The 13,768-nt window shown below is 40.3% G+C and overlaps 1 protein-coding gene across 12 annotated transcripts in view; it reads right to left on the bottom strand.

Annotated features, from left to right (window-relative positions):
* The window catches only part of Trmt9b (tRNA methyltransferase 9B (putative)), a 60,064-nt gene extending 49,132 nt beyond the window's left edge, over nucleotides 1–10,932 (bottom strand). For 7 of the 12 annotated variants that reach the window (XM_078031309.1, XM_078031310.1, XM_078031307.1 and 4 more), the window contains exon 1: nucleotides 9,903–10,661. The gene's annotated coding sequence lies outside the window, so the exon portion shown is untranslated. Of the gene's footprint in view, nucleotides 1–9,710; nucleotides 10,662–10,712 lie in introns of those variants that run through there. The other 5 variants (XM_021730160.3, XM_078031303.1, XM_021730162.3 and 2 more) reach the window with 4 other exon arrangements.
* Nucleotides 10,933–13,768: the final 2,836 nt, after the last annotated feature.

Here is a 13,768-nt window from a genome sequence, read left to right on the forward strand (position 1 = left end):
GTTAGCTTGGCTTTTCGGCCAACTTGATGCAAAACCTCAACAGCTTCCTGCAGAGGAAAACCGGGTGGAGAATCTGTTCAGGTTTGCAGTAGGAAAAATCAATAGTAGAAGGTTGGAGGGCCATGAAGATAGATGTCATTGCCACTTGGGGGCTGTAGATTTTTCTGGTTTTGGCCTGTCAATGCATTCTGTGGGCTCTAACTCAAACCTTTAACCAATATGAAACTGGATGGCAACTCTGCTCAGAAATCTGGCTGAGTGCATCCTCTTCTCCTGCTAAAAGCTTGGGAGAAATTTCTGCACTTATGGTGCACTGAAGCTGATAAGATGTTTCTGCTGGGAAAGGAACAACAGAAATATTAATGTCCTTGACCTGGAGCTCTGCTCCTTACTACTGGACCTGCTGTCACTCAGATCCCTGGAGTTAACACTTTCTACATCTTCTATTCTAGCACCAAACAGAATTTCTTGTTCATTTAAAAAAATATTTCATGAAATATTTAAATTAAAACCATGCATTTGTGTGATTCTTAATGGTCACACAATATTGTGACCATTATTGGTCACAATATTGATTCGTGAATATAATAAACACCCATAGTCTATTCTAGGATCTACTCTTTGTATTGCACAGTTCTGAATTTTGAAAAATGCATAATGTTGTGTATCCACAATTACAGCCTCACACAGAACAGTTTTATGGCCCTAAAACTTCCCTGGGCTCCACTTATTCATCTCTCCCTCTGAATCCAGCCCTCTGGCAACCAATGATCTTTTTAATATCTCTATAATTTTGCCTTTCCAGCATGTCATATGGTTAGAATCATACAGTATGTACCCTTTTCAGACTGGTTTCTTTCACCTAGCAATATGCATTTAAAGTTCCTCCATGTCTTCTTGTAACTTGATCATTTTTTTTAAATCACTAATGATATTCTATTGTATGGATATGCTACAATCTATTTATTCATTCACCTATGGAAGGACACCTTGATTGCATCCAGTTTTGACAATTATGAATAAAGCTGCTACAAATATTCATATGCTGGTTTTTGTGTTGACTTGCCTATTAATTTTCCAATCTTTATTGATATAGGAGCAGTTCGATGAGAGTAGACCTGAAGACACTGTTCATTCCAGGAAGCTGAAAGACACTAATTTGGGGTCCATTTTTTCAGAAAGCACCTTAATAATTCTTTGGCTTTTGGTTACCATTTCTGATTATCAGATAACTTCTGCAAATGCATTTTCTGCAGTTCAGTTACTACCTATATACAAAAGTTTATCAATTTTTTCCAAGGATCCTGTTATTAACGAACAGGTATCCTCTGTTGACTACAGAGTACTGATTCTGCCTAAAGAGAGGAATGAATATAGCAATTCCACATGTCAACATTATTCTCCAGGACTATACCTACCCAGAGGAAATAGAGCTACTTAAAATTTCAAAGAATAGTCACATTTTGATGTCTCTGCTTCTATAAGGGGATTAGCTAAATTTAGATCACAGGCACCAATATTCTTGACATTGGTGTTCTGATATCAATATCCACACTCAAAGGTAGATTACTTTTTTCTGTAACTGGAAGGTCCATATTCAAGTAGAATCTGTTTCAGTTCCCAACTCAATAGTAGTTGGTTCCATTCCCTTTTCCCCAAGAAGTACATGATCCCCTGTGTTTCAGAAATGTTCTTGGTCACGTGGAATATTCTGGGTTCCACCTCATGCTGTTCTAGTTTTTGGTTCTCTTGAAGGCCACTTGCCTGACCTAGAATCAGATATTTAAGATGCCTGCCCTTTCCCCCTAGCAACATCTGTAGTATGTGTATGACTGGTAGTTATGACAGAAAAAAAGAGCTTCCTTTCTGTGTTGGGATGAAATTTGAGACCTTGGATGTTTTTTGCAGCAGGAAGTTTCTTGAGGTTATCTGCAACATCTGCTGTTTCTGATGAATTCTGCAAAGGCTGAGCTGGGCTCCAATCTGAAGCAATACTGTGTTGGAGAAACATGATCAGAAAGATCCTATAGAGTAAAATAATTTTTTTTCTTTTTCCTCCATTTTGAACTTCTTCATTTAAAATCAATATTATGGGCTGGGGATGTAGCTCAAGTGGTAGCGTGCTTGCCTGGCATGCGCGGGGCGCTGGGTTTGATCCTCAGCACCACATAAAAATAAAATAAAGATGTTGTGTCCACCGAAAACTAAAAAAATAAATATTAAAAAATAAAATAAAATAAAATCAATAGTGTGAGAATATACCAAAAAGAACTGAAAGCAGTAACTGGAAGAGATATTTATATACCCAAGTTCAGGGCAACATTATATACAGTAGCCAAAAGGTAGAAGCAACTGGAATGTTCAACTACAGATGAATGGGTAAACAAAGTACAGCAGGTACATATTATAGAATATTATTCAACCTTAAAAAGGAATGGAATTCTAATACATGCTACAATACAGATGAATCTTAAAGACATTATGCCAAGTGAAATGTGCCAGTCACAACACAACCAATACCGTATGATTCCACTTATGTAAGATTCCTAGAATAGTCAAAGTCACACAGGCAGAAGGTAGAATGGTGTTGCTAGAGACCTTGGGGAGGGGGAGGGGGAGTTATTGTTCAGTGGGTCTGGAATTCAACTTTGAGAAGATGAAAAAAGTTCCGGAGATGGATGGTAGTGATGGTTAATCAATGGGAATGTATTTCATGCTGTTTGTTGAACTGTACTTTAAAAGTGGTTAAAATAATATATTATATGTTATGCATATCTCACCACAATGGCTTTTATTTTTTAAAAAAAGTCAATATTAAAATTAATGCAATCCTGTGAGATAACTAGCACCTCAATCTTGGACATCCATAAGTTTTGATCACTCAAAGTTTTCTGAGTAGTCTTCACTTATCCTTCTTTTCCCAGGGCAAATATTAGTACTGTCCTCTTTATTCTTAGAGTGTCCTGGTTTAGACAACAAGTTGGTCACTGTAGACATGTTCACCTTAGATCTAGTTCATAACTGCATAAATCATTTCATGGCCATCTTTGCTTATGAAGGACTTATTCTGACTGTCTCTGTATTTTCTTGAATTACTCTAATTCTAAATATTTATTTTTTAGTTTTAAGTTGAATTACTCTAATTCTAAATTTGGTGACCAGTGAGTAATTACAGAGTCTGAGAATTTTTTAAGGATACCTGATTACTTTTTGAACATTGATTAGAGTACCAAAAGCAGTCCTTTTCTCTTACAAACACGTTACCTCTTTAAATACTAAAGCCCTTTGATTTTCAACAAGCTCACCTATTTCAATTTCTGTGGGTTGAAGAAACAAATATAAGAACTGCAGTTACTTTTTGCCTCTTAGCTACCTTTTTATTTTTGTTAAAAATATGAGCAACTATTCTTTGAGGTCAAAACTATATTTGTTTGAAATAATTCCATCTTTCACCTTGCAATGACAGAATATGCCACTTTCTCTTTGACAAAGCCATGTTCTTCATGCTTATTACAAGAGAGCCCACTATCACAACCCTTTGTTACCTACCCCTTAGACCATCTGCCTCTCAAGGATAGAACACCAGTCACCATTCTCCATATACAACATGCTCTTAATATCTACTTCTTGAATTGCCAAGTAAACAAATCATTCAGTGATGTTCAAATACTAGTTTTGCTTAATTCTCCTCAAATTTTGCCTTAAAAAAGATGCATGTTCCCTTTACCTAGCTCCCCGCCCTTCCATATGGCTCATCAATGATCTAACCTGAGAGATATTTCAGATTGGGATTTTCTAAAAAAATTTTATAGACTGTTTAGCAAATTGAAAGATAATTTTGATTTTCAATCCACAGAAGGAAACTTTGTACTAGAACTCTATTTTCAACCAAGCTCATGCAGCAAGAGAAAACAAGAATTTATGATTCTTATATCCTAGAGTAAAGGAAACCCAGGGTCTTGCCTCCAATGTTTGTACAAATTTGACTCAAAGGGGAAAAGTGCCTGAAGGGAGAGAGCGTTCATGCATTACTATAACACAAAGATGAATACTCCTACTCTCCTTTATTTGATCAAATAACATTCAATTTAGTTATTCCCTGGACGGAAGACTTAAAGCTGCATTTACAGAATACGAGCATTGTTTTATCTTCATGTGTTAATCTGGGGTGGCTTGGGGTGGAACCAAAATTATCACCACTGAACCCCAAAATGCAGTCATATTATAGTATAATTTACTCCCAGCAGCATTTGTAATTCTGCACTAAAATGCTTTCATCACCTAACAAGAGATGAATAATCTTACCTTCTGAGATACTGAATCTAAGAAAATGCATGCAAACAGTGACAAATTCACTAAGTTAGTCCATTTCCTTAAGCTACCCTTCTGTCCTTTTCTAACTCCAAGGATCAGAGGCAAATTCAAGATGATTTTTATCCAACAATCAAGACTCTTCTTAGATATACTCATGTAATTTCTGAGTGAAAATAAACTGATAATTTATTACCCAGGAATAGAAGAGATCCAAACATATTCACATTAGTGGTTTGTAAAAAAAAAAAAAAGAGAACTGAACAGGTGTGAGGGTATAAAATAAGTGATTGGAGTAAATTCAAGCATACTCTTATTTTAATCTATGATAAATAGATCATGTCTATCTTTGTAATCCTTAAAAAGAACACTATGAAAGTTACAGAGAAAAGATAGATTCAGCAAAAACACAAATACACAGTTAATACATCTAATGAATAAACTAGCCAATCAGGAATATTATTTCTAATAATAGTACTATATTCTTTCTTTGCATTATGGTTCATGAAATGGGAAGGCTATCTGGAGTTTTGGTGGGGAGAACCATTTTAAAAACCATTTTTAAAAATATTTTACTTTGATTACTAATCCAAATCAAAGGAATATTTTTTTACTTAAAAATTTATTTCTACTTAAAATAAAGTTTTTGTTTATTTACTTAATGCTTACTCTAGTAATTATAACCTATAATATCCATCTGTTTGAAAGAGTAACTGGTTAGTAACTAGGTTTTTTTTTTGGGGGGGGAAGGGCACCAGAGATTGAACTTAGGGGCCCTTGACTACTGAGCCACATCCCTGGCCCTATTTTGTACCCTGCTAAATTGCTGAGGCTGGCTTTGAACTCAGGATCCTCCTGCCTCAGCCTCCTGAGCTACTGGGATTACAAGTGCATGCTACCATGCTAGCTACTAGGTTGTTTTTGATTTTTATAACACATCTTCCAAAATCAATCTCAACCTGCTTCAAATTAAGTATTCTAAATCTCCAATAAACTGTATTTTAGAAGTGTTGGATATGATGGCTTGTCACTTAACATTTGTTTCTACCTCCTTCAACTGTACATTATTTCACAACTCTGGCTAGAGGCCTAAAAATTACATTTCCCAGAGTCCCTTGCCCCCAGGACTCTGGGCATGGAATAGATTCTACCAATAAGATGAGATGGAGAAGAAGGGAGGTGAAGGGTTTCTAAGGATGATGTTTGCTAGCTGGTTTTTGTTGTTGGTAGCAATGGTCAGTCACTAGCTTCCTGGCACTTTGCAGCAGCTTCTCTGATCAAGGGAATACAGCCAAACAGTGTGCTTTTGATGTCAGCAGTTCCAGTGGCTCTCATTCCCAGCCTCTAGCCTGTGGCAGTAATGGGAGCAAACCTGGGCAGGTTCAGGCAAGCTGCCTGAGAATCACCTCATGAGGCTTAGCCAAGATCTTCTCATCTCTTATAAGTAGCAATTTTCCCTTCCAACCTTCTCTGTGAGCAACTAATTCCCTTATTAAAGCTCTTTCTGCTTGTGGTAGCTAGGGCTGCTTCCCTTATCTGCAACCTTATTGATAAGAGAAAGTGAAGGCAGAGATGAGAGCATTCTGTACACCAAGATGGAAGGGAATACCTTGGGAGAACCATGAACGGGGAGAGGTTGTGCCCATCTGGCTAACACAGTTATGCAATACAAAACCTAAGTCAGGATTGATGGCACTTTAGGGTCTGGAATTGAGGAAAAAAAAGAAAAAACTTATGAAATCTGGGAAATAACCATAGGGAACACTGGAGAGAGAAGGAGACAAGGAAAAAACAGAGAATAATACTATGTACTTGGGGAAGAGAACCGCACACCAAGTCCTTGAAATGACCTTGAGAGAGCAATCCAAGGGGGAGGCTGCTTCCAGCCACTGCTCTGCAGAGTGTATATCACAACCTCACAGAGCTGGGCTCAGGGACTCTCTCAGATACTTTGGTGACCTTTCCATGTGAGAAATATGAAGCAATCTGTCCCTGCAGCTCTTCTCTAGATATGGATTAAAACTGAAGGGGTGACTGTGTGTGGGTGTGTGGGTGTGATATTATGATAGCTAGAAGTATCCATGACATGTATTTTAAACAGAAATCTGTTCAATTTGACAAAGAAATTAATCCAAAGTATTTTAAATTCAGACTATAATACTAAGAGCTGGCAAATTAATCTATCATGGTAAAACTGTTTTCATTTCTGATCAGTTAATAAAAGATTACAAATATCATTTTTATAATTCAGTAGAGTAGTCTGAAAAACTCTAAGGTAATATATTTCAAAAACAAGAGTTCTACTCAAACCATAGCCTTACATAGAAAAAAAATGTTTCTCATAACAGACCTACTGCTTCGGCCTCCTACATACTGTCTTGCCCCCTTCTTCAAAAGTACCTGCTCTCTTCTTTGTTCTCCCTGAAACACACACACACACACACACACACACACACACACACACACACAGTCACATTCAGGGTCCCTGCAGGTGCTGTTTATTCTGCATTAAACATTCTTCCCTCATATCACTTCCTTATGTAAGCATTCCTCACCTCCTATCCCACAGATCTAATTTCTTATTTCTACCTTCATGCATTTCTAGATGCTATAACTGAGTAGCAAAGACTGGGTAATTCATAAAGAATTGAGTCTTATTTATCTCATGGTTCTGGAGGCTAGGCAATCTAAGAATATTGCTCTACTCAGCATCTGGTAGGGGACTTCTTGCTGGTGGTGAATCTCTGCAAAGTCCCAAAGAGGTATCACATGGCAAGAGAGCAAGCCTAGTGACTTGGGTCTTTTCCTAAAAACCACTAATACAATCCTAGGACTCCAGCCTTATGACCTCATTATTCTGACCCCCAAAAGCCCCATTTCCAAATACCATTAACATACAACTCCGAGGATTAAGTTTCAACAGGAGTTTCGGAGGGACACACACCTAGACTATAGTACTTCCCTTGACATTTTTTCCCCCAAAGCACTTAGTGAAAATTAAAATGATAGGTTTACCTCTTACCAGCAGACATGCATTCTGCAAGCAAAAGGTTCAAGTATGTTTTTCTTGCTATTAGTGCCTTGGGTGCCTTGGGAATGTTGAATGCCTGAAAAGCTGAATAAATAATATTTCTGCTTCCTTTCTGCAGTCTAAATACTAGACCCTATTTCTAAATCCTAAAGGATGTAAATTTTGTAAAAGCCAAAAATTAACATCCTGTTATCAAGACTATATTTCTAAAGACATTAACAGAAACTAGTTAAGCAAATGCATAAAATTTATTTTACAAGTTCACTTGGAAAGCTCCTCCCTCGCCCTATTATCTATCTCATCATTATCTCCAAAAATAATTGCAAGTGACCTCTTTAACCTTGGTAACTCAAAGGTCTGTCTAGGGTAGAGGAGAAGCAAGTGTGACAGTGTTAGCCTCAAGCTCCTAGGCAACACTGACTAGGGAGAGGAAGGGGGAATGACCCATTGACTCAAATATTAAATTCTAGAGTCAATTATGCAGCAACCCCTCTGCAGCCCCGGGAAATGATATTAAATCAACACTGCTACTTCTTACTATAACCACTCTTCACGACTGTTCACAATATGCCAACAGTATACTCAGCATTTCACACTCATTATTCCATCTGCTTCTCATAACCACCTTAGAAGGATCATTATGCCCATTTCACAGATGGGGAAATGGCACTAAGCTAAATTTCATTCCAGGCAATCTAGTTCAAACTTAAAAAGCCTCCCTGGAGTAGTTGGAAGGGTCTCTGCATGAGATGTAAGTACCCGAAATAAATGGCATTATCCCCTCTTTGAACAGCTCTTAGCTAGGGCTTTTATCCTCTCTTATGCCATCAAGAGAAGAGAATCACAAAAGCTATGACCATGTAGGATCACTATTCCTTTCAGCCCTCCCCGGGACCAAACTATGCCAGATCCAGCTCAATATGTAGATCCTTCAGTTTGTCCTTACATAATTCTTCAGTTATCTTAATACTTACATGCCACTCTTCAGAACACTTCCTAATTTGTCTAAGAGTAAAAACATAAAATTGCACAGACAAGTGCTGACAGCCTAATTTTAACATTCGTTACACCATGGGCTAACTGCAATTAGAGTATTCACTCAATTCCTTCTTAAAAATATAAACCCAACATCCACATGCAGTAAACACAAGAAATTCATTGCGTTTTGCTCTCAAAATTTAGATTCTGAGTATTGCTAAGCATCCCTAGCTTGTGCCTTCTTCAAAGCAATGATAAAGCCTTCAACATGTGTCTCAAATTTTGGAGCCTAGTTCTCCATACTTTCAAGTGAAATGCATTGAAGTATTCACATTCCCATCTCTCAGAAATACTATATGTGGTGTCTGACTAATACCTTTTCTACATAGCCCTTTTAATCATAAGTAAGATTTGGCTTTGGAAAATATACATAAACAGAGATTTAAGATGTTCTGGGACTTCCTCCTGCTAACCTGACCCTCCATTTTAAGGCAGAATTAGTTAACTATGCAGACTAAGTATTTTCAATGTCATCATCCCTCTGGTAAGTAAAATTTTATTGAAACCTCCAAACTACCTTGATGCTTTAACTATATTAAGATATATGCTCCAAATGGGGGGGGCAAATTATTTCCAAAGAACATCATTACAGTAATTGAATCTTTCTAGAAATATGATTTCTTTTGAATTAGGGAGAGTCTGTAAGAGTTCTCTTTTTCAAATCTGACCAAGCACATTAATAAAGCGGCAGTTTTCTGAAGCAGTTTCCTTAGTGACGAGATACTTTCCAACTTGTCAAGGTCTCCTTTAAATAAGTTACATGCAATCAACGGCATCAGAGCCGCTAGCATCCTTCTCCAGTGATCCTCTCTTCTGAGCACCACTCACAATATCAGAGTTGTTTACACTGCATTTTCAGCCAGGAATCAAGGACATAAAAACCTACAGTCTCCCTTGTAAACTTCAAAACAAATTAACCATTCATTAGCCAGGAAGGCAAAGGATTTGACTTGCTAATTAGTCACACGAATAATGTTTTCCTCTGCTGAAACAACACCAATCGTTACCTGTAATATTGCAATAACCTTAATACAAAGCTATATAGATTCATTCTAGCTCTTTTCCCCATGTGAAATTTCCTATGTACATTCAAATTCATGCATACCCACTTAAATAAAGCTTTGCCTGTATATCTTTGTAATCTTCCCCTCTTTCTACATAAAGTATGGTTTGCTTATATCATGTATTACAAAGAACCAAAGCAATATAAACTGAGAGAGAGAGAGAGAGAGAGAGAGAGAGAGAGAGAGAGAAAGAGAGAGAGAGAGAGAGAGAGAGAGAGAGAGAGAGAGAGAGATTGAGAACACAAGTAATATTATATAAATCCTACCATTCTATTTTGGCATTCCTTTCTAAAAACCGTATTTTCATCTTCAGCTTTGAAAACTTTCTGCCTTCGAGTTATCTTAGTTCTCCGCCTCCTGCTAGTTAAACATCAATTCCCAAATGATAGCTTCCGAAGGGAAAGATACACGTGCACTCCATGAAAATACAAATTCATTTTCGCCTCTAAGCCACTAACCGTGTCCCCTCCAGCTCTGAGCTCTGATTGATCGGTTCTCCCATCTGAAGCACATCCCGCAATCCCTGACTGCTCCGCAGGCTCGCCGGTTTTGGTCGTGTCTAAGTTTGCAAGGTAAACAGGTCACCCACGGTGACTGGAACGGCCTAGGAAGAGCAGGAACTCACCCAGGCGGTCAGACCCCGGGCGTGCAAGGCGACCTGTCGCGCCCTCTCCTCCCAAAGGGCGCAGAGCCAGCAGAACTAGGGCGGAAAACAGGCTTCTCGCGGCTCCCCTCTGCAGACCATTGTCAGCGCCCGGGTCGCGGGCGCTTTCTGCACGGAATCGGGGCGGGAAGCTCTCCGAACCCAATAGTTACAATGCTCTCCGGGGAGCTGCCGAAGAAAAGCTCTTTTGCATCCAGGTCGGGGCGGTTCTAGGTGTAACTTCCACCTCTTGACCTATTTTGGAGCGTGAGAATGAAAGGAAGAGGGAAAAAAAAATAGACGGAGGGCGCGCGAGCGCGCGGGGTGCTGTTGCGCGCGAGGCCGCGGGGAACGCGCGCGCGCCCGCGCGCCCGAGCTCCTGTGGGGCTCTGGAAGAGAAGTTGGACCGAGGCCCCGGAGGCCTCCCGCTCCGAGGCTCGCTGCCCGGCTCCTCCCGCCGCGGCCGGAGTACCACTCTCGCCAGACCCTTCCCCGCGCGGAAACGAGCTTCCGGAGCTCGGGGTGCTTCGGGCAGTCCCGGCCACGGTACCTGGACGACTGCCCGCGGCCCCGGGAGCGCGGGCTCCCGCCCAGTCACCATCCCGCCTCCCAGACCCGCCCTCACCTCTCAGGAGGCGGCGCTCCGGCTCCGGCTGTCCGGGAACTCGGGCCCGCGGCGTCTCCGGGTCGGGAGGACGAGCGGACTCGGAGGGGCGGCGGACGCCTGGCGAGCCGGGGGAGTGTCCCTCCCCACCCCGTCCCCTCCGAACGTGCCGGGGAAGTGAGGCTCGAGCGCTCTCTCCCTGCCTGAGGCCGAGGGTGACCTTCCTGCCTCCTCCCCCTCGCTCTTCTGCTCGGTCTCTGGCGTGGCCCGTCCTCAGTGGGCGAGGACACCGAGGCGGGTACACCTGGTCGGCCCAAAGCGCTGCAACGCAGTACCTGGGGTGACAACACCGTGACGCTTCAGCGCGTCTTTTCTCATTTGGTCCTGGCAGCCACCTACTTCAACGGAAATGCCCCCCATCGGGTACCTGTGTACATGGGATAGACAACTAGATCAGAGGATTTTTGCATAGTCCAGAGTGCCACTGCATGGACGCTCCGAATCGTTTTACTGAAACAGTATGCTCCATCTGTTAAAGAGTTTTTGCCAAAGGAGCCCCATCAAGTGGCATCGATCAGAGGACAGGATGGAACCTAGAAGCTTTTCCCCAAAAGGGGACACAGGCACACACCCCCTTATTTCTGTAAGAATCTCTCTGCCACCACGTCTTTAGTGTAATCACATTCAGCCTCTATCAGTAAACTACTCAGTTGTCATCAGGGGTCTATGTATTTTTTTTTTAAACCCTTGTTTTCCAAGTCAAATGATTAGTACTTTAACTGTTTTGTTGACCTTTATGTACAAGGCTGGGACTCCCGTTCCCATGGGGTGGAAGGACCACTTCATCTTGAATTGTTTTTCCAGTCTTGTTCGTTTGTGTGGACCCAGCTATATGTCTAGTGTATAGACACTGGTATATTCAGGGTGGTACTAAGAGGGCCTGTTGGAGATCAGCAGACAGTTTCTGACAGGGAACATCTGCTCACATCTCTTTATTTCATGCCAAGGGTAACCAAATAGGCATTGCCTTTTTCTGTAAGTACCCTCACTCCCCCACCCCTGTTTAGTGGTGAGGTGCAGGGCAGGTCATGAGCCTGGTTTTATGTATTCTTCTTCAGCTGAATGCCACCCACTAGAAATGTCACTGTTCATTTTCGTTTCCATTCAGTGAAGCTGCAACTTCAGTACAGAGGACGAGTATTAGATACTGAAATGTTCCCTGCCTCTTCCAACAGAGCAAGACAAAGCACATCTAAATAGTATAGTGCCTGACATATTGTAGAGACCTAATCAATACTTATGGAGTGAATGTTATCTAAACAGAGTGTGATGAACAGGAAAGTGGCCTGTTTTAAATGTTTCAGGAAAACATTCACATTCAGATGAGGTGGTCAGGGAAATAATCCTAGAGGAAGTGACAGGTGAGGAATTTTGATACAAGGAACTGGCTTAGGAGGAGGGAGAATAAAAGTATGTTTGATGTGATTTCAAGATATGGGCATGGTAGAAGTTCTTAACTTTTTGTACAAATAGATCCTTATAAGAATGTGACAGAAGTTCTAGAGGCACCCTACCTAATAAACAAATGATAAAGATATTTACATATGTATTCTGGGAGTTCATAGATGGCTGAAGCAGATCTGTAGAATCTCTAAAGTCTGCAGACTTGAATTTCTAATTCTTTGTTTGGAAGCAGGGAGAAAAATAAAGACATTGTGTTAGCTCTTTGCTCCTGTGACAAAATACCTGAGATAAGTTACTTAAGAGGAAGAAAAGTTTATTTTGGCTCACAATTTCAGAGTTTTCAGTCTATGATAGGTTGGCTCTGTTGTTTGGGGGCCTGTGGCAAGATAGCAAGCACATCATGGTGGGGAGTATATGATAGAGCAAAGCTGCTCATATATGATGTCTCAGGAGCAAAGAGAGGAAGAAGAGGAGCTAGAATCTAAATATCTTCCTCAAGGACACACCCCCCAATGATCTAACTTCCTTCCACTAAGCCCCACCTCCTAAATGTTCCACCCCCTCCCAATAGCACCACAAGCTGGAGTCCAAGTCTTTAGCTTGTTGGCCTTTGGAGGACATTTAAGATCCAAACCATAACAGAGATTATTCTAGTTGAGACCATGAGAGAAAGCACTTCTTCCATGGCCCACCAAGAGTATTTGGGTAATGGCTATGGGAATAGAACGAAAAGTGTGATGTAAAGAAAATTTGTACACTAGAAAAAAATAGCAGAATTTAAAAACCGTATTATTTTCTTTTTATACATGAGAATTTGAGATCTCAGCAAAAAGGGAAATGGGATAGATAAAATAGGGTTGTCTAAACATTGACAGCTGCTGATGCTGGGTGGGTACATGGGGTTATTGTATTCTTGTCTCATTGGGATGCTTGACATTTTTCAGGGAAAAACATTTCATGAACTTTTACCCTGGGTTAGTCATAACCAATCCTATGGCATTTCCTAGAATGGAGAATTTGTATATTATGAAGAAAAGAAATGAAAAAGGAAACAATATAAAGATGTCAGTGATGTTACACATAAGATCATTATTAACAAGCCTTTTGTTGTTGTTGTTCTTTTTAGATATACGTGACAGTAGAGTATATTTTGACATAATATACATGCATAGAGTATAATTCATTCTAATTAAAATCCTATTCTTGTGTTTGTAAATGATGTGGAGTCTCACTGGTTATGTCTTCATATATGAACATAGGAAAGTTATGTCCGATTCATTCTATTGTCTTTCTATTCCCATCCTCCTTCCGTTCCCTTCATTCCCCTTTGTCTAATCCAATGAACTTCTACTCTCCCTGCCCCACTTATTGTGTGGCAGCATCCACATATTAGACAGAACATTCGGCCTTTGGCTTTTGGGGATTGGCTTATTTCACTTAGCATAACAAGTGGAGTCTTTATTGAAATAATAGATTTCTCTTAGAATGAATTATGACTCATGTTCGTCATAGTCTTGACAGAAGCCAGACAGACCACTGTGTGAACACTGAACAGCATTCCATATTTCTTTATAATCTTACACCTCAGTTTGTACTGCTTAATTAACTAAGCT

This window comes from Ictidomys tridecemlineatus, chromosome 14 (assembly GCF_052094955.1).
Source record: "Ictidomys tridecemlineatus isolate mIctTri1 chromosome 14, mIctTri1.hap1, whole genome shotgun sequence".
Taxonomy (NCBI): Eukaryota; Metazoa; Chordata; class Mammalia; order Rodentia; family Sciuridae; genus Ictidomys; species Ictidomys tridecemlineatus.